This window comes from Erpetoichthys calabaricus, chromosome 1, assembly GCF_900747795.2.
Source record: "Erpetoichthys calabaricus chromosome 1, fErpCal1.3, whole genome shotgun sequence".
Classification (NCBI taxonomy): Eukaryota; Metazoa; Chordata; class Cladistia; order Polypteriformes; family Polypteridae; genus Erpetoichthys; species Erpetoichthys calabaricus.
The window spans coordinates 14,865,887-14,888,449 of record NC_041394.2 but is presented as its reverse complement, the minus strand read 5'-3'; the positions used below and the strand labels follow the sequence as shown (position 1 = coordinate 14,888,449).

The window sequence follows — 22,563 nt, the reverse complement described above, 5'->3', positions numbered from 1 at the left end:
CCAGAAGCTTCAGTTTGCATTAACAACATTATTTCAGACTACTTCAAACTGGAACGTGGTACTAGACAAGGATGCCCTTTGTCACCACTGCTATTTAAAATCACCATTGAGCCATTAGCAGTTTACTTTCGTAATGTATCAGAGATAAAGGGGATTTTCAGAGAAGGACTTGAACAGAAAATATCACTATATGCAGATGATATGGTACTGTAAATGTCAGACTCACAAAATTCTGGGCCTACAACCCTAACAGCATGAGCAGAATTTCAAAAGATACACTATATGGACTTAAAATTAATTTGAACAAAAGTGTGCTCTTTCCAGTGAATTCTCTAGCAAACAACATTAGATTGGACACCTTCCCTTTTATCATTGCAGATCAGTTTAAATAACTAGGGGTCAACATCACAAGTTACACATACATTAACAAATCTTTTTTAAGAAGTTAAATTTAATCATAACCTCACTTATTTGGAATTCGAAAAATCCACAACAATCAAAATCAGAAGGTAGGATGAAACTATCTAATTATCAATTTTATCAATGGGTGGCAAACATACAATATATGAAAACTTGGACATTGACACAAATAGATGAACACACACTAGCTTGGTCTGCAATAGAAATTAAATCCTGCAGCACTTCTTTATATTCTTTGCTTTGTACACCAGTAAATACAAGATATCGTCAATATACTAACAACCCATTTGTCCTTCACTCACTCAGAATATGGAACCAATGTAGGAAGCACATTAAGTTACAGAAAATCTTATCTGTGGCACCTCTACATGATAACCACATTTTTCCACCTTCTTGAACTTACACAGTTTTAAATGTTTGGACAATGTATAGGATTAAATCATTTAGAGATTTGTGTATAGATAATGTTTTTGCATCCTCTAAACAATTATACTTCAAATTTAGTTTCCCATCAACACAATTAGAAACTTTGCAAAACAAAATCTGCCCAGTTTTCCTCACCTCCCACCTTTTTCTTTTACAGAAGAGATGTTGATCAGTCTTGGGAACTCACACAGCATTTCTATAATATATAAAACCATTTTAAAGTACCTTCCTTTTAAAGATTGCAGAGCACAGTGGAAAAAGGATCTCGTACTCAACATTTCAAAAACGGAGTGGAAAGTAGCAATGCACAGAATTTACTCAAGCTCCATATGTGCAAAACATTCAATTATTCAACTTAAAATCTTTTAAGAAGTACATCTATCTTGTTCTAAATTGTCCAAAATGTTTCCAGGGCAAGATCCAACTTGCAAACATTGCAATTGAGCTCCAGCTTCACCGGGCCACATGTGTTGGATGTCCATCCATCCATTTTCCAACCCGCTGAATCCGAACACAGGGTCACGGGGGTCTGCTGGAGCCAATCCCAGCCAACACAGGGCACAAGGCAGGAACCAATCCCGGGCAGGGTGCCAACCCACCGTAGTGTACCAAATTAACATCATTCTGGAGGAAATTTTTAAATGCCTATCAGATAGCCTTGGGGTCACAATCTCTCCTAACCCCTTAACAGCTGTGTTTGGTGGGCTCACAGAAGGGCCTAAAGTGGAGAAGGACAAACAAACTGTAATTGCCTTTACTTCACAATTAGCACGTAGACTTGTCTTGCTCGACTGAAAGAATCCTAACTCTCCTCTTTTAAGTCACTGGGTAATTGAAGTTATATCCATCCATCCATTTTCCAACCCGCTGAATCCGAACACAGGGTCACGGGGGTCTGCTGGAGCCAATCCCAGCCAACACTGGGCGCAAGGCAGGGAACCAATCCCGGGCAGGGCGCCAACCCACCGCAGTTGAAGTTATATACTATTTGAAATTGGAAAAAATCAAATTCTCACTTAAAAGATCTGTGCAGAACTTTTTAAAAAAATGACAGGACCTAATCAATAACATTATAGAATAAGCATTTATATTGGGGGGAAAAGACTCCGTTCTTTCTTTACTACTCTTAACAGTTTTGCTCTGGCTGTTTACCTTCCTCTCTTTCTCATGAGTGGGGGTTGAATTGAATTTAGCTTTATTAAGTTTGACTTGACTGTATGAAATGTCATATGCTTATAATAAATTCAATAAAAAATATCCTGTTCAACTCTTACGTACTTCTCTACCACTCCCAACTTCCTCATACAATACCACAGCTCCTCTCGAGGTACCCTGTCATACGCTTTCCCCAGGTTCACAAAGACACAATGCAAGTCCTTCTGGCCTTCTCTATACTTCTCCATCAACATCCTCAGAGAAAACATTGCATCTGTAGTGCTCTTTCCTGGAATGAAACCATCCTGTTGCTCACTAATCATCACCTCACTGCTTAACTGAGCTTCCACTACTCTTTCCCATAATTTCATGCTGTGGTTCATCAATTTTATCCCCCTGTAGTTATTACAGCTCTGCATATCCCCTTATTCTTAAATATCAGCACCAGTACACATCTTCTCCACTCCTCAAGCATCCTCTCACTTTCCAAGATTGCATTAAACAATCTGGTTAAAAACTCCACTGCCATCTCTCCTAAACACCTCCATGCTTCCATGTGTATGTCATCTGGACCAACGGCCTTTCCATTTTTCATCCTCTTCATAGCTGTCCTTACTTCCTCCTTGCTCATCCGTTGCACTTCCTGATTCACTATCTCCACATCATCCAACTTCTTCTCTCTCATTCTCTTCATTCATCGGCCTCTCAAAGTACTCTTTCTATCTGCTCAACACACTCTCCTCACTTGTGAGTACTTATCCATCTTTGTCCTTTATCATCCTAACCTGCTGCACATCTTTCCCACCTCAGTCCCTCTCTGTAGCCCATCGGTCCTTTTCTCCCTCCTTGGTGTCCAACCTCTCATACAACTCATCATACGTCTGTTCTTTAGCCTTCGCCACCTCTCTCTTCACCTTGTGCCTTTTTTCTTTGTACTCTTGTCTACTTTCTGCTTCTCTCCGACTATCCCACTTCTTCTTTGCCATACTCTTCCTCTGTATACTCTCCTGTACTTCCCCATTCCACCTCCAGGTTTCCCTTTCCTCCTTCATCTGTCCAGAAGTCACATCAGGCACCCTTCTTGCTGTCACCCTTACTACATCTGCTGTAGTTTTCCAACTGTCTGGTAACTCTTTACTTCAACCCAGTGCCTGTCTCACCTCCTCCATAAACTCAACCTTGCAGGCTTCCTTTTTCAACTTCCACCATTTGATCCTTGGCTCTGAACTCACTCTCCTCCTCTTCTTGAACTCCAACATTATCCTACAGACCACCATCCTATGTTGCTTAACTACACTCTCCCCAGCCACTACTTTGCAGTTTTCAATCTCCTTCAGATCAACTCCTCTGCATAGGATGTAATCTACCTGTGTGCATTTTCCTCCACTCTTGCACGTCACCCTGTGTTCCTCCCTCTTATTAAAATATGTATTCACCACAGTCATGCCCATCCTTTTCATAAAATAAACTACCATCTGACCTTATTCATTCTTCTCCTTGAAAAGCTACCCATCACCTTCTCATCTCCTCTGTTCCCTTCCCCAACATGTCCATTGAAATCCACTCCAATCACCACTTTCTGTCCCTTGGACACAATGTCTATCACTTCATCCAACTCACTCCAAAAATCTTCTTTCTCATTCATGCCACACCCAACTTGCAGTGCACATGCATTAACACCATTCATCATAACACCTGCAATTTCCAGCTTCATAATCATCACTCTGTCCAACACACTTTTCACCTCCAAAACACTCTTGACATACTGTTCCTTCAGAGTAACCCCTACCCCATTTCTCTTCCCATTCACACCATGATAGAACAATTTCCACTTCCAATACACCTGGCCTCATTCAACTTCCATCTGGTTTCCTGCAGGCATAATATCTCAACCTTCCTTCTGTCCATCATATCTGCTAACTCTCTCGCCTTACCAATCCTACTGCCAACATTCAAAGTTCCTACCCTTAGTTCCACTCTCTTTAACTTCCTCCACTCTTCTTTCATCCTGGCATGTCTCCCCCTCTTCTTCTCCTTCTTCTGCCAAAAGTAGCCCAATTTCCACCAGAACCCTGTTGGCTAACAGTACTGGTGGCAGCTGTTGTTAACCCAGGAATCAACCGATCCGGTTTGGAAATCTGTATTGTTGTCTGCATGTTCATCTGGCAAACTTTTACACCGGATGCCCTTCCTGACGTAACCCTTCCCAATTATCTGGGCTTGGGACCAGCACGAAGAAACACATTGTTACGTGCATCCCCAGTGGCTGAGTTTATTCCCATCCAAATCATTTATAAATATTGTGAACACAGCCCCTAGGGGGCACAGCTGCTCCTCTGAAACCTGCACCTTGTGCGAGGCATTGAACATTTAAAAGACCGAACTGGAGCTGTCGTAGTGTCTCACCGCCTTGTCTCTCTTCATCCAGACTCCCTCTGCTCCGTTCGGGGTTCCAGAGCCATCACGCCCCTTTGAAGAAGAAGATTTTGTATTCTTTTGATCAGGAGGTGAAGCCGAAAGTTAAAATGCCATAGTTGACATTCCATTACCATTACCTAAACCTTTATTATGTGAAATGCTCCTTTTACTGGAAATTGTGAAGGGTGTTTACTTGAGTCCAAAGATGCCACTTATTGTTTCAAGACTTTGTGTGACACGTATTGTTTAGGCTGATATGATGGTAAAGGGCAGAATTGTGGAAGAGTGACATTCTGGGCCTGTTATCTGTCAACAGCCTTCACGTTATGCTTGTGAGTGTGTGGTGTTTCCACTGGGTATTCTGTTTTGCATCTTCTTTCCCAAGATGAATGAGCTGAGGAAACTGTCAACAGTAATTTCGCTGAACTGGATTAAGTCAATCTATCCATCCATCCATTTTCCAACCCGCTGAATCCGAACACAGGGTCACGGGGGTCTGCTGGAGCCAATCCCAGCCAACACAGGGCACAAGGCAGGAAACAATCCTGGGCAGGGTGCCAACCCACCGCAGGACACACACAAACACACCCACACACCAAGCACACACTAGGGTCAATTTAGAATCGCCAATCCACCTAACCTGCATGTCTTTGGACTGTGGGAGGAAACCGGAGTGCCCGGAGGAAACCCACGCAGACACGGGGAGAACATGCAAACTCCAAGCAGGGAGGACCCGGGAATCGAACCCAGGTCCCCAGATCTCCCAACTGCGAGGCAGCAGCGCTACCCACTGCGCCACCATGCCGCCCTAAGTCAATCTAACAATGTTATATTATTAACTATTAGAATTATATTTAGTATTGAATTCAACCCATCCACAGGGAATGCACAAACCAGTGTGTTTCTTTGTGCCAGTCCCAAGTCCAAATAAATCGGGAAGGTTATGTCAGGAAGGGCATCCAGTGTAAAATTTTGCAAAATCAATATGTGGACAACAATACAAATTTCCATACTGCATCAGTCGAGCCCCGGGTTAACAACGACTGCCACCAATAGTATTAGCAAACAGGGTGCTGGCGGAAATGGGGCTACTGTTGGCCAAAGAAGAACAAGGAGAAGAAGAGGGGGAGACGTGTCCAGAGGCAGGAGGAGAGGAGGAAGGTAAAGAGATATGTACAAGGGAAGTGTGACAGTGGTGAGGTCTGCGTATGAGTGACGGATGCATTCAAGGTGGAGGTGGGATTACATCAGGGGTCGTTTCTGAGCCCTTTTTTTATTTGCAATAGTGATAGACAGGTTGACAGATGAGATTAGACAGGAGTCCCCGTGGACTGTGGTGTTTGCTGATGACATTGTGATCTGTAGCGATGGTAGGGAGCAGGTTGAGGAGATCCTGGAGAGGTGGAGATATTCTCTAGAGAGGAGAAGAATGAAGATCAGTAGGACCACCAAGACAGAATACATGTGTGCAAATGAGAGGGAGGTCAGTGGAATGGTGAGGATGCAGGGAGTAGAGTTGGCGAAGGTGGATGAGTTTAAATACTTGGGATCAACAGTACAGAGTAATGGGGATTGTAGAAGAGAAGTGAAGAAGAGAGTGCAGGCAGAGTGGAATGAGTGGAGAAGAGTATCAGGAGTAATATGTGACAGATGGATATCAGCAAGAGTGAAAAAGAAGGTCTACAGGACGGTAGTGAGACCAGCTATGTTATATGGGTTGGAGAAGGTTGGCACTGACCAGAAAGCAGGAGACAGAGCTGGAGGTAGCAGAGTTAAAGATGCTAAGATTTGCATTGGGTGTGACGAGGATGGACAGGATTAGAAATGAGAACATTAGAGGGTCAGCTCAAGTTGGACGATTGAGAGACACAGTCAGAGAGGCGAGATTGCGTTGGTTTGGATATGAGTAGAGGAGAGATGCCGGGTATATTGGGAGAAGGATGCTAAGGGTAGAACTGCCAGGGAAGAGTAAAAGAGGAAAGCTTAAGAGAAGGTTTATGGATGTGTTGAGAGAGGACATGCAGGTGATGGGTGTAACAGAACAAGACGCAAAGGACAGAACGATATGGAAGAAGAAGATCTGCTGTGGCAACCCCTAACTGGAGCAGCCAAAAGAAGAAGAAGAAGTAGATATTTAGTATTGAATTCAAAGCTGGCAAAACAAAAACACACAATCCTGCTAAAATAATCTTTGCCCCTAATGACCCGCCCCCCCTCACACACACACACACCTCCATGATCCTGAACTAGATGAAGCAGATTTGACAATCTTTATAATTACACACTGTGATGGACTGACACTCCCTGCAGGAATGTTTCCAGCCTTGTGTCCGGTGTTATGGGGATAGACAGAAGCCTCCACCATTAATCTGGATTAAGCATCAGAAATGTATGCAATGTTTTACTTTTACACTTCTTTTAACATTAAAGTGAGTAGAACAGTTCTAATTATTAAACTCTGAATAGGACAAATTTAAGATTTGACACAAAGAAAGAAACACAGAAAACATTATTTCAGGACTATTGTCCTATTCTGATCTTTAGTAGGAGCTCTACTGTTTGAAATTTATTTAAATGATCTAGATAAAACATTTGCACAATCTAGATGAGTGCTGCACGGTGGTGCACTGGTAGCGCTGCTGCCTCGCTGTAAGGAGATCTGGGTTTGCTTCCCAGGTCCTCCCTGTGTGGAGTTTGCATGTTCTCCCCGTGTCTCCAGTTTCCTCCCACAGTCCAAAGACATGCAGGTTATGTGCATTAGCTATCCTAAATTGTCCCTAGTGTGTGTGCTTGTTGTGTGGGTGTGTGTGTGTGTGCCCTACGGTTTGGCTGGAGCCCTGCCTGGGATTTGTTCCTGCCTTGCGCCCTGTGCTGGCTGGGATTGGCTCCAGAAGACCCGTGACCCTGTGTTAGGATATCCCGAGTTGGACAATGACTGACTGACAAAAAACAGTTTAAGTACAAAATGGAAGAAATATTTGGAAGGATGAGACCCTTCCAGGTAAGTTGGGTGTGAAATTTGTGTTGAAAATGGGGTAAATACAACACACAAAACCCTCTTCATAGAACTAGATGGCCAATTTCTCATGGCCACCTCAGAAATACAAAACAACAGTACAAACTCCTTTGTTCTTGCAGAACACTTCTCACCAAGTGCTGGCATAGAACACTGTGACAGCCCTCATCAAAAATTGCAAAAATAATGACACCACTCACTAAATACAGAGCTATTATATATGAGGATAGAGTATTGTTAAAATACATCAAAAACAAAGTAGGAACTAATCAATATAAATAATAAACAACAACATCTGTTGGACAAAACAACAATTGCCTTTGGACATCCACACAGACAAACATCGAAGTGTACAGAGAACACTGCAGGGCCAATTATTTCAGATGTCTTGCACTTGTCCTGTGTTTATGTATTTGCTGTACTGCGGTCTTGGGGAATGTTATTTCACGCCACTGTACACTGCAACATTCCAATTGCTGCCACAGATCCCTAGCCTCAGACTGGCAACAAGGCAAGAACAAATCACCACTCAAGCATACATGCAAACCCATTCACATCAGGCCTATTAATCTAGTTTGAACATCATTATAATATGGTTGAAAAACTCTAAAATCCAGAAGGAAGGTCAAGCAAACACTGAAAGAACTTGAAAACTCCACAGAGGTAGGACAGAATTTAACCCAGGACACTTGCATTGTAGAGCCACATGGCTAACTACCGCACCACTATGGTGATGATCTTAGCAACATTTAAATGCTAATGCAGCTTTAATTTGGATATCTTTTTTATTTGGACATTTTAGGTAATGTTAACACGTCATGTTGGCCTGAGTGGCATTCTCATGTTAAAGCTTTTGTTAAAGTCAGATCTTAATTTTACCAAAGACAGTTAAAAGAAAAGAAGGTTTTGTGTTTTTTGTGTCAGGTTTAAAGGCAATTATCAATTTAATATCACAGGCGTTGGTGTGAGTTAATATTAGACAAAGCAAGTCTGATCTGAATGTCCTATTCATCAAAATATTCTTTGTATTACACAAACATGAATGGAACATGTAATTGTTAAGTGAAAGTGAAATCATGAAAAAGACAAGCTAACAAAAAAGTAAGTATGGGAGGAGACATTACCCTTTAAATACCTTTCCTTAACTCAAAAACTCAGTGTCAGCCGGAGAGAAGAGCCTCAGACAATCATCTGTGAAGTTCAGTGACGTGAACGTGACTTGAGTACCATCTCGTAAGCTATTTTTTTTTGTGTGTTTTTTTTTATTTTTCTTTATTTATCTTATATTCTTTGAGGGTCATAGCATAACTAGTGCTAACTCTAGATAGTATAAGAGTTTGAGAGCAACTGTTAAGAAGGATATTATGGAGGAAAAATGGCAATTAGAGAGGAATAGAGAGGAAAACAGACAAGATCCCAGTTAGAGGAGGATCTTCTTGAAGTCCTTATCTCTTTGACCTGGTTATGGATATGTTGAGTCATGGGATAGGAGACATTATGTTGTGTAAGAGTAGAAAAGAGGAAGTAGAGAGGAAGTTGGCAAAATTGAGAAGGGCTTTGGAAGATAGAGGACTGAAAATAAATAGTAAAAATAAAACAGGAACATATGAGGTTTAATGATGATCCATATTCAGATGTTAGCCTTCAGGTAGAGCTATTGGAAAGTGTCGATACATTTAAATATTTAGGATAAGTGGTAGCCCAAAATGGAAAATTAGATGAAGAGATAACCTATAGAGTGCGGTGTGAATGGAACAATTGGAAGAAGGTATCAGGAGTGTTGTGTGATCTAAGAATTATGGTGAAAGATACAAGGTAAGGTTTTGAAGACAGTGACAAGACCAGCAACGATGTATGGAGCTGACACATGGGCAGTAAAGGGAGCACAGCAGGAGAAGATGTTGGATTTGGTAGAAATGAGAGTATTGAAATGGACACGTGGAGTTACAAAATGGACAGAAGAGGAAATGAGACAATAAGAAGTACAAGAAAGGGTTGAGAGAAATCTAAGGAAGTAAAGGAAATTAGATTAAAGTGGTATGAACATGAGATAAGGAGAGACAATGAATATGTGGGCAAAATAGTGATGGCAATGGAAGTCCAGGGGAAGATAAAGCAAAGGAAAAGAAAGCAGAGGTGGATGGATAAAGTAAAAGAAGATCTGAAGGAAAAGGTCCTGACTGGGGAGGAGGTGTGGGACCAAACTGTTTGGAGAAGGTTGAGCAAGCACATCCACTTCATGTAGAATTGGGAGAAGAAGAAGAAGAAGAAGAACTGAGAGAAAAAAACTACATTTATAGGAGTTCCAGGCCACAAGACCACCCTGTCCACAGGGGAACAAGAAAAGAAAACAGAAACAAGTAAAGATTAGTAATTGTTGTAGGTTCATTGAAGAGTATGCTAATTCTATGCATATCCACATTGATAAGTGCAGAAATAAAATATTTCCATAAAAATCCATAGTGGTACTGCTCAGGAGGCATATCACACATGTGAGGCCACATCTATAGCAATGTAAGCAGTTTTGATCTACGTATTACATGAAAAACTCAGCAATGCTAGAGAAATTGTAGAAAGGAGCATCTACGCTTATTATAGAATATTGGAGCTTCAGCTATTAGGAAAGACTAAAGAAGGTGAACCTTTAAAATTTAAAGAAATTGTGATAAAGAAGGGACCGCATGAAAGTTTATAGTTATTAAGGCAATTAGTAGGTTGATGTCCACTATTCCTTAAGGAAAACTGATTAAGGACGAATTTCACAAAAATGTATCAAATTTTTCTTCAAATACAAAATTATATAAAGGAAGGTAGTCCTTCCTTAAGTAGCACCTCAGAAACCTTCAGGTCTCACCTCAGAAGCATTTTGGACATGTTACTCTAAATAAATATGATGATTTCTAGAAAACTGATGCTTAAGACAGAACATTTTTCTAAAGGAGCTGGTTCTTATACTTATAAATAATGACACATTTTTTGTTGGTTTTTCATTTCAGAACAACTAAAACAGTGAAAGAAGGAACTATGCATGTCATCGTGAGAACTGCAAAGATTATTGTGTTGTGTGTGTTTGGGATACTTATTTTTCTTATATAGTAAGTTTCAAATTGTTTTTTTTATATGTTTGTTCATTTGATTTTAAAAAGTGAAAAAATATTGTCATTCAGGTAAAAAGCACCTATCCCTTTACAAATTTCAGCACTGTACATTATTCACTCATTTATTATGCAATTCATTTGTATTTATCTATTTTATATTTCAAATTTTGTTTATATTTTAATAGGTTATATAGTGTTATACATATCAACAGCATATAGTTTTGATTAGAAGATAAAGAAATTGACTTTAAACATCAGAGGTGCTGGTTTGCTTGCTAACTGACATTTTTAATATTTTATTAGCCCATATCTAAAGATATTGAAAGCAATTAGAACACAACACTTGACTGACAAAGATACATTGGATGTAGTTCACTGTAGAAAATTCATTCATCCATCCATCCATTATCCAACCCGCTATATCCTATCTACAGGGTCACGGGGGGCTGCTGGAGCCAATCCCAGCAAGCACAAGGCGCAAGACAGGAAACAAACCATGGGCAGGATGTCAGCCCACCGCAGAGCACACACACACACCCACACCAAGCACACACTTGGGACAATTTAGAATCGCCAATACAATGTACCTAACCTGCATGTCTTTGGACTGTGGGAGGAAACCCACTCAGACACGGGGAGAACATTCAAACTCCACGCAGGGAGGACCCGGGAAGCAACCCTGGGTCTCCTAACTGCGAAGCAGCACCGCTACCCACCGTGCCATCGTGCCACCCCTGTAGAAAATTACTATGTAAATATAGTTTTGTCTATCTGTAGCACATCTCCCACTATCTATCTACAAAAACAACAACAACATTTATTTATATAGCACATTTTCATACAAGAAAGTAGCTCAAAGTGCTTTACATAATGAAGAAAAGAAAAATAAAAGACAAAATAACAAATTAAAATAAGACAACATTAGTTAACATAGAAAAGGAGTAAGGTCCGATGGCCAGGGGGGACAGAAAAAACAAAAAAAAAAAACTCCAGTTGGCTGGAGAAAAAAATAAAATCTGTAGGGGTTCCAGGCCACGAGACCACCCAGTCCCCTCTGGGCATTCTACCTAACATAAATGAAATAGTCCTCTTTGTAGTTAGGGTTCTCACGGAGTCACTTGATGCTGATGGTCATACAGACTTCTGGCTTTTAATCCATCAATGCTGGAGCATCATGGTTTTTTGAGTAGATGGTGGTGGCGCAGATCGCCACCACAAAAAAACGGAAAAAGAAACAGAAGAGAGAGTAGGGATTACTATGGATTTTAGAGCCACCATGAATAGTTATTATAATGAATTGGATATACAGAGTATCAGGATTAAATTAAAGTGAAGTTATGAGAAAGCCATGTTAAAGTAATGTGTTTTCAGCAGTGTTTTAAAGTGCTCCACTGTATTAGCCTGGCAAATTCCTATTGGCAGGCTATTCCAGATTTTAGGTGCATAACAGCAGAAGGCCCCCCACCTCACCACTTCTTTTAAGTTTTGCTCTTGGAATTCTAAGGAGACACTCATTTGAAGATCTAAGGTTATGATTTGGAATATAAGATGTCAGACATTCCGATATATAAGATGGGGCGAGATTATTTAAGGCTTTATAAACCATAAGCAGAATTTTAATGTCAATCCTGAATGACACAGGAAACCAGTGTAGTGACATCAAAACTGGAGAGATGCACTCCGATTTTCTTTTTCTAGTTAGGATTCTAGCAGCTGCATTTTGCACTCGTTGCAAACGATTTATGTCTTTTTTGGGTATTCCTGAAAGGAGTGCATTACAGTTGACTGAAAACAAACGCGTGAACTAATTTCTCAGCATCTTTCAATGATATAAGAGGTCTAACTTTTGCTATGTTTCTTAAGTGAAAAAAATGCTGTCCTAGTGATCTGATTAATATGCGATTTAAAGTTCAGATTACAGTCAACAGTTACCCCTAAGCTTTTTACCTCCGTCTTGACTTTTAATCCTAATGCATCCAGTTTATTTCTAATAGCCTCATTGTATCCATTATTGGCAATCACTAAGATTTCAGTTTTCTCTTTATTTAGCTTTAGAAAGTTACTATTCATCTGCGGTGGGTTGGCACCCTGCCCAGGATTGGTTCCCTGCCTCGTGCCCTGTGTTGGCTGGGATTGGCTCCAGCAGACCCCCGTGACCCTGTGTTCGGATTCAGCGGGTTGGGAAATGGATGAATGGATGGAAGTTACTATTCATTCATTCAGAAATACAAGTCAGACATTGTGTTAGTGAATCAAGAGAACTGGGGTCATCAGGTGCTATTGATAGGTACAGCTGTGTGTCATCAGCATAGCTGTGGTAGCTCACGTTGTGCCCTGAGATAATCTGACCTAACAGAAGCATGTAGATTGAGGAGAGCAGCGGACCCTGGATAGAGCCTTGTGGAACACCATATTGGATATCATGTGTCTTTGAGTTGTAATTACCACAACTAACAAAGAATTTTCTCCCTGCCAGGTAGGATTCAAACCAATTTAGGACACTGCCAGAGACATCTATCTATCTATCTATCTATCTATCTATCTATCTATCTATCTATCTATCTATCTATCTATCTATCTATCTATCTATCTATCTATCTATCTATCTATCTATCTATCTATCTATCTATCTATCTATCTATCTATCTATCTATTATATATAGTGCCTATAATATTTTTAAACATTTAAAACTTTTTGTTTTAACAGATGTTTGAAAAACAGACCAGCAAAACAGCAAAAATGGATTACCTATCTGAAAAATCCCTTCATCCATATGTCCAATTAACTTAATATACTGATTTAAATGTTTTACTTGTGTTTCAAATTATGGTGGTTTTACCAATGACATAATGGTCAGCAACATTATGTTGCAAAAAATGCTGCCATGTGGTAATTAAAATATTCTGTAATTTATCCCTCAAAATTGTATGGTGTTTTTTTTGTTGCAGCTCCATTTTAAATTCTGTTTTTTTAATGTTTATTTTCTCTCTTACTGGTATATGCACTGTCTATGAGAAGGTACGGGGCAACTGGGCCTCCGATTTCAACACACAGCTAAAAAAATCACAATGTTAAAAATTAGTTGAAATATGGAAGCCAAGAGAGGACATGTAATAGATAGATAGATAGATAGATAGATAGATAGATAGATAGATAGATAGATAGATAGATAGATAGATAGATAGATAGATAGATAGATATGAAAGGCACTATGTAACAGATAGATAGATAGATAGATAGATAGATAGATAGATACTTTATTAATCCCAAGGGGAAATTCAGACATATATAATATACATATAATATACAGTATATCCATCCATCCATCCATTTTCCAACCCGCTGAATCCGAACACAGGGTCACGGGGGTCTGCCGGAGCCAATCCCAGCCAACACAGGGCACAAGGCAGGAAGCAATCCCAGGCAGGGTGCCAACCCACCGCAGGACACACACAAACACACCCAGCACACACTAGGGCCAATTTAGAATCACCCACCCACCTAACCTGCATGTCTTTGGACTGTGGGAGGAAACCAGAGCGCCCGGAGGAAACCCATGCAGACACGGGGAGAACATGCAAACTCCACGCAGGGAGGACCCGGGAAGCGAACCCAGGTCCCCAGATCTCCCAACTGCGAGGCAGCAGCGCTACCCACTGCGCCACCGTGCCGCCCTATACAGTATATATATTTTAATTATTGTTTTCTCAAGATAGCAAGACAACTAAACTTTGCTTTTTTGAGATAACAGAATGATTTCTTTGAGATCCAGAGACAATTAAATATTTTCCCAAAGCTTAAATATCTTATTGGATGCCATATGATAAGTGCATTGTGGGTCACTAAAGATCTTGTGTATGAAGTGCAATCATCGTTGGAACCGGAGGGCATTTTGCAAAGAAGACACAGGAAGCTCAGAAGAAATTTACCAAATTAAATTTGGCACATGGATGGTTATGATAAACTCAAAACTGGGTTGGCAGGGTTGGTTTGCCCAAAAATAATCAGATCGGATATCGGTACTGAAATTGTGATGATATTGCAGTCTGACACAAAGCAATACAAAACAGACATAAACTATTCAGCATGATTACACTGCTAGTGGAAATGCATGATGCAAATAGGTTTAAATGTGTGCACATATCACAAGTGTTTTCATCATTTTTAATATTAGTTTTTGCAATATTAGTTTCATGTGTTAGCAAGCTCACCAAGAGCAAAGGTTAAGTTTAATTTTCTTAAGATCTCAAGAAATGTATCCCATTGTCTCAGGAAAGCAAATATATATAAACTGCTCAAAAACATTAAAGGATCACTTTTTAATGAGAGTATAGCATCAAGTCAATGAAGCTTCTGGGCTATTGATCTGCTCAGTGAAGTAGCAGAGGGGCTTGTTCATCAGTTTCTGCTGCTTTGGTGCACTAGAGGGGCAACAATGAGACAACCCCCAAAACAGGAATGTATGTTTTAACAGGTGGAGGGAGCCCACTGATATTTTTCCCTCCTCATCTTTTCTGACTGTTTTTTCACTCAGTGTCATTGTCACTACTTGTAAAATGAGATGATACCTGTGTCTTTGAATTCAGCCCTCTGTCGGTTGATCATGTTCATTTCCATCAAACGATGTGCCATCCTTTCATTCCTAACACATTACCAGCCCATATCAGTAGAGATAGCCAGCAGGATTTTTTTTCCTCATTGAGATATGATATGTTTTCAAAGTGTTCCTTTAATTATTTTGAGCAGTTTATATATATATATATATATATATATATATATATATATATATATATATATATATATATATATAGTAGAAAACTTGCCCCGGCACAGACAAACACGGACCCAGAATGTCCAAAAATAACTCACGTTAATAACTCACGTTGCTACCCTTAACAGGACTGCTAGCCTTTGCCGCACTAGATGGAATTCTGTTTCTAACATTACCGGCTTTCTGCTGGCTTTGAAGCTGCTCATTTATGTGATGGAATGCCAGCTTTACTGTGGTTGACTCATCCCTGACTGATACAACTTCTCAATGGCATTACGTAGCCCTTCTTTCGAAGTTGATGTCACTAGCAAATACCTTCAAACTCCTTGAAATGAAGCAGCTATTTGAATCAGCGAGGTAGTTTTCTTTTCCATTTCAGCTTTTCATCCAATAACAAAAGCTTACCAGCAAGGGTCTTGAGCGCTTTGCTGGTAGTTGGTGCAGGAGGGATGGAAAATCCCTTAACCGGACAGGAAGTCCCAAGTGAACATAAAAGCATCCCGGCCAAGAGAGGGAAGGAGTTCACACCTGGAGTAGGAGGTCCTAATGGATGGACAGACATCCCAGAAAAAACTTATGGTTCCTTACCCGGGCGGGAAACCTCAAACAAATGGACAGGCGTCCCGAATGGACATGGGCTTAATACCTTAACTGGTCACAATAAAAGAAGAGGACAGGGAAGGACTGTCTCTGAGGGATGTTTAATCCCCTCAGGCATTGGATGGCAGCAGCCCTTCCATATTGGCACCCATTCCAGAACCAGCAGAGAATGCCAGGAGTTGTAGTCCGGCAGCACAGCCTTGCTGGGGTCATTGGGTGCCGCAAGGGGGCGCTGCAGGGAGACGCGCTCCTCAATTTATGGGACTTCCATATGACACAGAAATACTTCCAGGTCCTCAATTAAAGGCACCGCACTCACTTATCAAGGAGAGGTCAGAGCTGGACGACATAAGCCAGCACTCAACTGTAGGAGTGTAATGAGGTGGTGAGAGGACAGCGGATTGTAGAAAAGAGAAAAAACATATGCTTGCTACTTTGTAGAGGTATTGTGGATAATAATCCACCCATTATTTGAACCTGGGACTGTGATTATGTATTTGTGTTTGGGGTTTGGGGATCGCTAACGCCTTGTTCCATCACAAAGTATATAGCGGCTGTTACAAACTCAAATCAAATGTATGTTTTTATTCATATTACTAACCGAGAATGGTAAACCGGATGGCATGGACGCAGGTACACGGCGATGGGACCATGAGACATACTGCGCAGGTGCGTACAGCGCGCGTCTCATAAACTGCAAGCGAAGTCGTATCCACCACGAACGAAGGAGTCACGGCCCAAAAACGAAAGAGCTCAACTGACGTGAATGAGAAATGAAGCAACAACGCGTCCATAGCTAACGACTAACGACACAGCCACACAAAAAGAGGATTCTGCGCTGCAGCCCAGATTCAAACGGAAGAGGCTACGGAGGCCCCACAGGTCCACAAAGATAGTACAGAAGGCACGGGAAAGTACGAAAGGCAAAGGCGCCTACACAGCATAGTGAAACACGACATAGTACGGAAGAGGCAGGCATCACCGCCATATTGTGAGTGGCACTACTGCGGAGAGAAGGCACAGGCGTCACCGCCATATTGTGAGTGGCACTACTGCGGAGTGAAGGCGCAGGCGTCACCGCCATATTGTGAGTGGCACTACTGCGGAGTGAAGTTAGGAATAATGTGCTGCTTGGGATTGTACAAACCGCTGAACGCTTTACACCAAATTCAAACACAATACAGCTCAACGATACAAACACGAGCCTACCTGGATAAGATCAATGAACGCAGGCGCCTACAACGCGCGTCTGAAACTGCGGAAGCAAAGCAGGTACGGGTTCAAAATGAACAAGCTTGACTGATGGATATACAAACACGAGCCCGCCTGGATAAAATCAATGAACGCAGGCGCCTACAATGCGCGTCTGAAATGCCGCGGGCAAAGTGGGCATGGCTCCAAAACGAACGAGCTCAACTAATGTATTTCAGGATACCCAACGCCAGGGGTAGGCGAGCGAAGCGAGTAGGGGGCGGAGCCCCCTTGTAATAGTAATAAGAGCAGCTCACTACTCAAAACGGTAAATGCAGAAAGAACCTGCAACCTCTTGATTATGAGATAGCAGCTCTTACTTCTGCAGCAGTGAAGAGGATGTGTCAGTCTGGTCCCCTAACCCAATTTCTTTTTCTTCGGTTACATTCTTGAATAAAAATGCACTTGCTTTGTTATACTTGTACCTTTTGTGAATGTGTTTATTTTATATTTGGACTTCAGCCTTCACACATTATACCAGTGTTTCTCAACCTGTATGACATGAGATATCTACAAGGGGGGCACGAAAAAAATGGAAATCGAATTAGAAGCAGAGCAGCACGGTGACGCAGTGGTAGTGCTGCTGCCTCGCAGTTAGGAGACCTCGGTTCTCTTCCCGGGTCCTCCCTGTGTGGAGTTTGCATGTTCTCCCTGTGTCTGTGTGGATTTTCTCCCACAGTCCAAAGACATGCAGGTGAGGTGAATTGGTGATCCTAAATTGTCCCTAGTGTGTGTGCTTGGTGTGTGGGTATGTGTGTGTGTGTGCCCTGCGGTGGGCTGGCACCCTGCCTGGGGTTTGTTTACTGCTTTGCGCCCTGTGTTGGCTGGGATTAGCTCCAGCAGACCCCGTGACCCTGTAGTTAGGATATAGAAGGTTGGATAATGGGTGGATGGATGGAATTGGAAGCTATTTATTGAAACAAACTTGTTTATAGCAACTGTTTATAGTAGAAAAATCACACAGAGTATGTCGACTATCGGCTCTATGGTATTAGTGTAAATGACCGCGTGTCATGATGTGTCATTTGCCATCTCTATGAGCTGATTCTTTGTAGTGAAAAACCAACTCCCGTCAGGTAGAGCCAAATCTTCAGCCGAAGAGAATCCATGCAGGCAGGGGTGGGACTTTATTTTGATGGGCACACCATGTGGCCAATCAAATGCAAAGACATACTAGGATCATACCATTATGTGATTGAAGGAAGGGGGGCAGACACTCCGAAGACAGCGAGTGTAGTGGTACAGGTCAGGTACACAGAGAGATGGGGAGCCAGAGTTAAATGCAAGCGTGTCAGGGAAAAGTGAAGAAATGAGTGAAAACCGAAAAAGAAGCGGAATCTGGCTGCATTTCAATGAAATTGGAGACTGCAAAGCTGAGTGTAGAATTTGTAAAATGAAAATATCTGTCAGAGCAGGGTCAACAACAAATCTGCACAGACATCTAAGAAGTGCTCACCCATCGGTGTAGCTGGAGGATAGCTCGCCCTGTCTCCTCCAGCTGCCATCCAATGAACCTGGAAAAAGTGTCCTGTATTTAGCCAAGTACGTCTGCTGCAGCAACCACCGTCTTGCCAAAAAACTGCAGGTATATCACAGCCTTCTGCATCTCAAACCAAAATAAGCACATTTATTCAAAACAAATGACCCCAGACAAACAGATCAGTGTTGATGAGGAGCTGGCTAAAATGATATACAGTTCCTTTCAGTTATTTTCCATTGTGGAGGACAAAGGATTTAAAACTTTTGTCCAGGCCTTAAACACCATGTATGTTCTCCCCAGTAGAAAACCTTGTCCCAAATAATTATTCCATGCCTATATAACATGGAGCGTGCATTGTGGCAAGACGGTCAAAAAAGCTTCAGCTGTTTGCCTGACAACTGACTGCTGGACGTCTAGAACGACCTGCTCATACATGTTTGTCACTTGTCACTTTATTGAAAACTTTAAGATGACATCTTGTCTTCTTGACTGTTTTGAGTTTGCTGAGAGACATACTGCAGAAAATCTGGCAGAGGAGCTACTAAGAGTGGCAAAAGAGTGTCAAGTAGATGATAAAGTGATATGCTGGGTTACTGATAACATAGGAAAACGTAACACAAGCTATAAAAATGTTGCAGTGGACCCACCACCCATGTTTTGCGCACACAATAAACTTGATGATTAAAGACGCGTGTCGATTCACTTAAATCAAGGGCTGCTACAATTAGTGGCGTCATTTGTCATTTCAAGATTAATCTAGACATGTGTATAGATAGGCCTGTCTGCAAACATTATAATTCAAGTTCATTCCTCTCTCTTACCATTATATGTAACTTCTGTAATTGTTTTAATAAATAAGAAGTGATAGTATTCTTATGGGTATTTATAATATTTGTAATTTAATTTTTATTATTATAGAACCAGTAAAGGCACACTGCATGATAACGTGCAGTGAATATACTTGACTTATAGTTTTCATCCTCTTTCTCTGTACGCTCAGAGGTTGATGCGCTTGCTGCTTCCTGAGCGGCTCTTCTTTTCTCCACCCTAGCATCCCATTTATTCTCTTCTTCTGTCGGCATCTTTTCATGTTAAAACAGATTAAGTCAGTGTTTGTGTTGCAATTACTTACTAAGTTTTCCTTAATTTTTCACTTAAGCTGGCACTTAAGTCTTCAATCTGCCTCAAGAATAATTTCAGATATGAAGAGGTAGGGGAAGTGATGGCGAAGGTGGTAGGGATGAGAACGGTGCCCAAACGCATGCGCGGCATGGCCGCCCTGCTGGCCGCCCTGCTGGCCGCTGATGAGATTTGGTTCTACAATAAAATAAAATAAAAAGAGGAATAACCTTGGAGATCAATCATCTCCCCGAAAGCAGACAGTTGAGGTCACGTAGTATATGTTTACCAAATTTCAGGTCAATAGGTCAAAAGGTTTGCGAGCTACACGTGATATAAAATTCTGGACAGACAAACAGACAGCCACGGTAGCATATTATATAAGAAGATGGAGCAGAGCAGCGAGCGGAAGCACAGAGCAGAGCAGCGAGCAGAAGCATGAAGCAGCAGCATCTCCCACAGGCACGTAGCCCTTCACAAACACCTAAGCAAGTTCTTCTGAAGTAAAGCCGGCAGCTGACCAGTAGAAATAACCGGCAGTGAGAAACTAAAGTCAATCTCTCAGCAGGTGGTGGAAACTTAAAGCCGACGGTCTCTAAGTGATTCAGCTGAATGCGGAAAGCACTTAAGTTACTTCAAAAAACGGAGAAGATGACATCACCACTAAATGTAAGTTCCATCTGCGCTCTGCCCGTTGAGGGCACGTTTATATGTTGTGTGTCCTGCAGCATGTACAGTTCAGATTTTCTGGCCAACAGTGTAGACAGCTTCACCTGCCAAAAGTGTTTAGTTAATTTAGAGTTGTTCGGGAAAATACGCGAATTGGAGGACCGCGTTAGGAATCTGATAGCGATTAGACAAACCGAAAATTGGATCGACTCGGTTTGTTTAGACAATTCGGCTACTTCTGATTCGGCTTCAGTCTCTCCAGGCCCCACTGTAGTCAGTGCACGGCCGAAGTCAGCAGCACCAATTCAGCCACAGGGCGAGTGGGTAACAGTAAGACGGGGGTCTAAGAATCCAAAATGTAGTCCCCCGGCACCCAGGTCACCAATTCGGACCCAGAACAGATTCTCAGCACTCCGCAGCGCGCCTGTGGAAACTGAGAATAAGAAAGTGGTCATAATTGGCGATTCCATAGTGTGGAATGTTAGAATGCCAAACTGTGTTAAACCAGCAGTTCATGTTAAGTGCCTCGCAGGGGCCAAGATTTCTGGCATAGAGGCCGCATTGGACCGTGTCGCCGACGATGAAGTATCTACCTTATTGCTGCATGTCAGCACTAATGATATTTATTCACAGCAATCTGAGGTATTAAAGAGGAACTTCATCTCTCTTTGCATCAAAGCTAAAAGTAAATGTCGGAATTTAGTTGTATCTGGCCCCTTACCAAGATTATATAGAGGGGATGTGATTTATAGCAGATTGCATTCCCTTCACTGCTAGCTAGAAACCTGGTGTGCAAACAAAAGCATAGCGTTTGTGAACAATTGGGATGATTTTTGGGAAAGGCCTGAATTTTTCAGAAGAGATGGTCTTCATCCTAACTGGAGGGGATCTTATGTATTATCCCAAAGTATGGCAGCAAAACTGCCTGGCTGACTGATTAGAGCAAAATCCAGGCCACAGTCATGTGATCCCACCTGTTACTTTCCTGAAGCTGTTACCCATAATCCTTGTCTTGGGGCATCCAGTAAATTTAGTCTTGATACAAACCTTAAATTAATTGATAACCAAAAAATAAGGTGTATAATTAGACCAAGGGATAAAACCAGACCCCTCCACCAGAGGCATCTGTAATAGAAATTTACTACAAATTAAAACAAAAAGTATATCACCAATTCAGAAAGAAGCATACAGTTTTAAATGCTGCTTATTGAACATTCGCTCTCTTGGCACTAAAGCTGTTTTGGTAAATGATATTATATTAAGTACAAAATCTGATCTGTGTCTTCTCACCGAAACCTGGCTTAGTAAATGTGACACTGTCCCCCTAGCTGAGGCGTCACCAGATGGCTACTCGTTCCTTCATAAGTCTAGAGATTCTGGTCAAGGAGGAGGCCTTGGAATAATTCATTGTAACAAAATGCAAATCACTTCTAAAAATTTAGGCAACTTTACATCCTTTGAAGCATTCATTTTAAATATTAAAACAGATTCCAACACAATTATAGTGCTAGTCTATAGAACACCAGGGTCGTATACATTGTTCATGTCAGAATTTAGCAACCTTTTATCTGACTTGGCTATAAATTATGATCACGTAGTACTGATGGGAGATTTTAATGTACACATTGATGTGGAAACTGACAATTTTAGCAAATGTTTTACTTATTTGTTAAATTCAGTAGGATTTTGTCAGAATGTCAAAGGTCCAACTCATAATCATAACCACACATTAAACTTAATTATAACTTACAAAGTTGAAATTCAAAATTTAATTATTACTCCATTAAATGAAATTATTTCTGATCACTACTTAATTACATTTGATTTAGTCCTGCCCTTGCCAGCGCACTCACAGATTAAAACAAAGACAGTGCGACATCTAGATTGTAATTCTGCTTCAAAATTTATAGATACTTTGAGTAAGTCGAGTGTAATTGTGGAAAACCATTCAGATCAGTTAACATCAAATGTAAACACGGAAAACAATTTAGATGAGCTAACATCACATTATAATGTGACCTTGAGAGATGCTCTGGACACAGTGGCTCCCCTTAAAACAAAAGTGATCAAAGCACATAGAAACTCTCGCTGGTTTAACGAAAACCCTCGAGCTCTTAAATTAGAGTGTCAAAAACTGGA

At 41.3% G+C, this 22,563-nt stretch overlaps 2 long non-coding RNA genes across 2 annotated transcripts in view; both read left to right on the top strand.

Moving 5' to 3' along the window:
- The window catches only part of LOC127529764 (uncharacterized), a 70,665-nt gene extending 61,379 nt beyond the window's left edge, over positions 1-9,286 (top strand). Inside the window, exon 3 of the long non-coding RNA XR_007936367.1 lies at positions 9,047-9,286. This is a non-coding gene — a long non-coding RNA (uncharacterized LOC127529764). The remainder of the gene's footprint in view (positions 1-9,046) is intronic.
- A 1,151-nt stretch (positions 9,287-10,437) lies between these two features.
- Positions 10,438-13,457, top strand: LOC114643974 (uncharacterized). The gene is made up of 2 exons (XR_003714854.2): positions 10,438-10,530; positions 13,241-13,457. It is a non-coding gene; the product is annotated as an uncharacterized LOC114643974 (long non-coding RNA).
- The last annotated feature ends 9,106 nt before the right edge of the window (positions 13,458-22,563 follow it).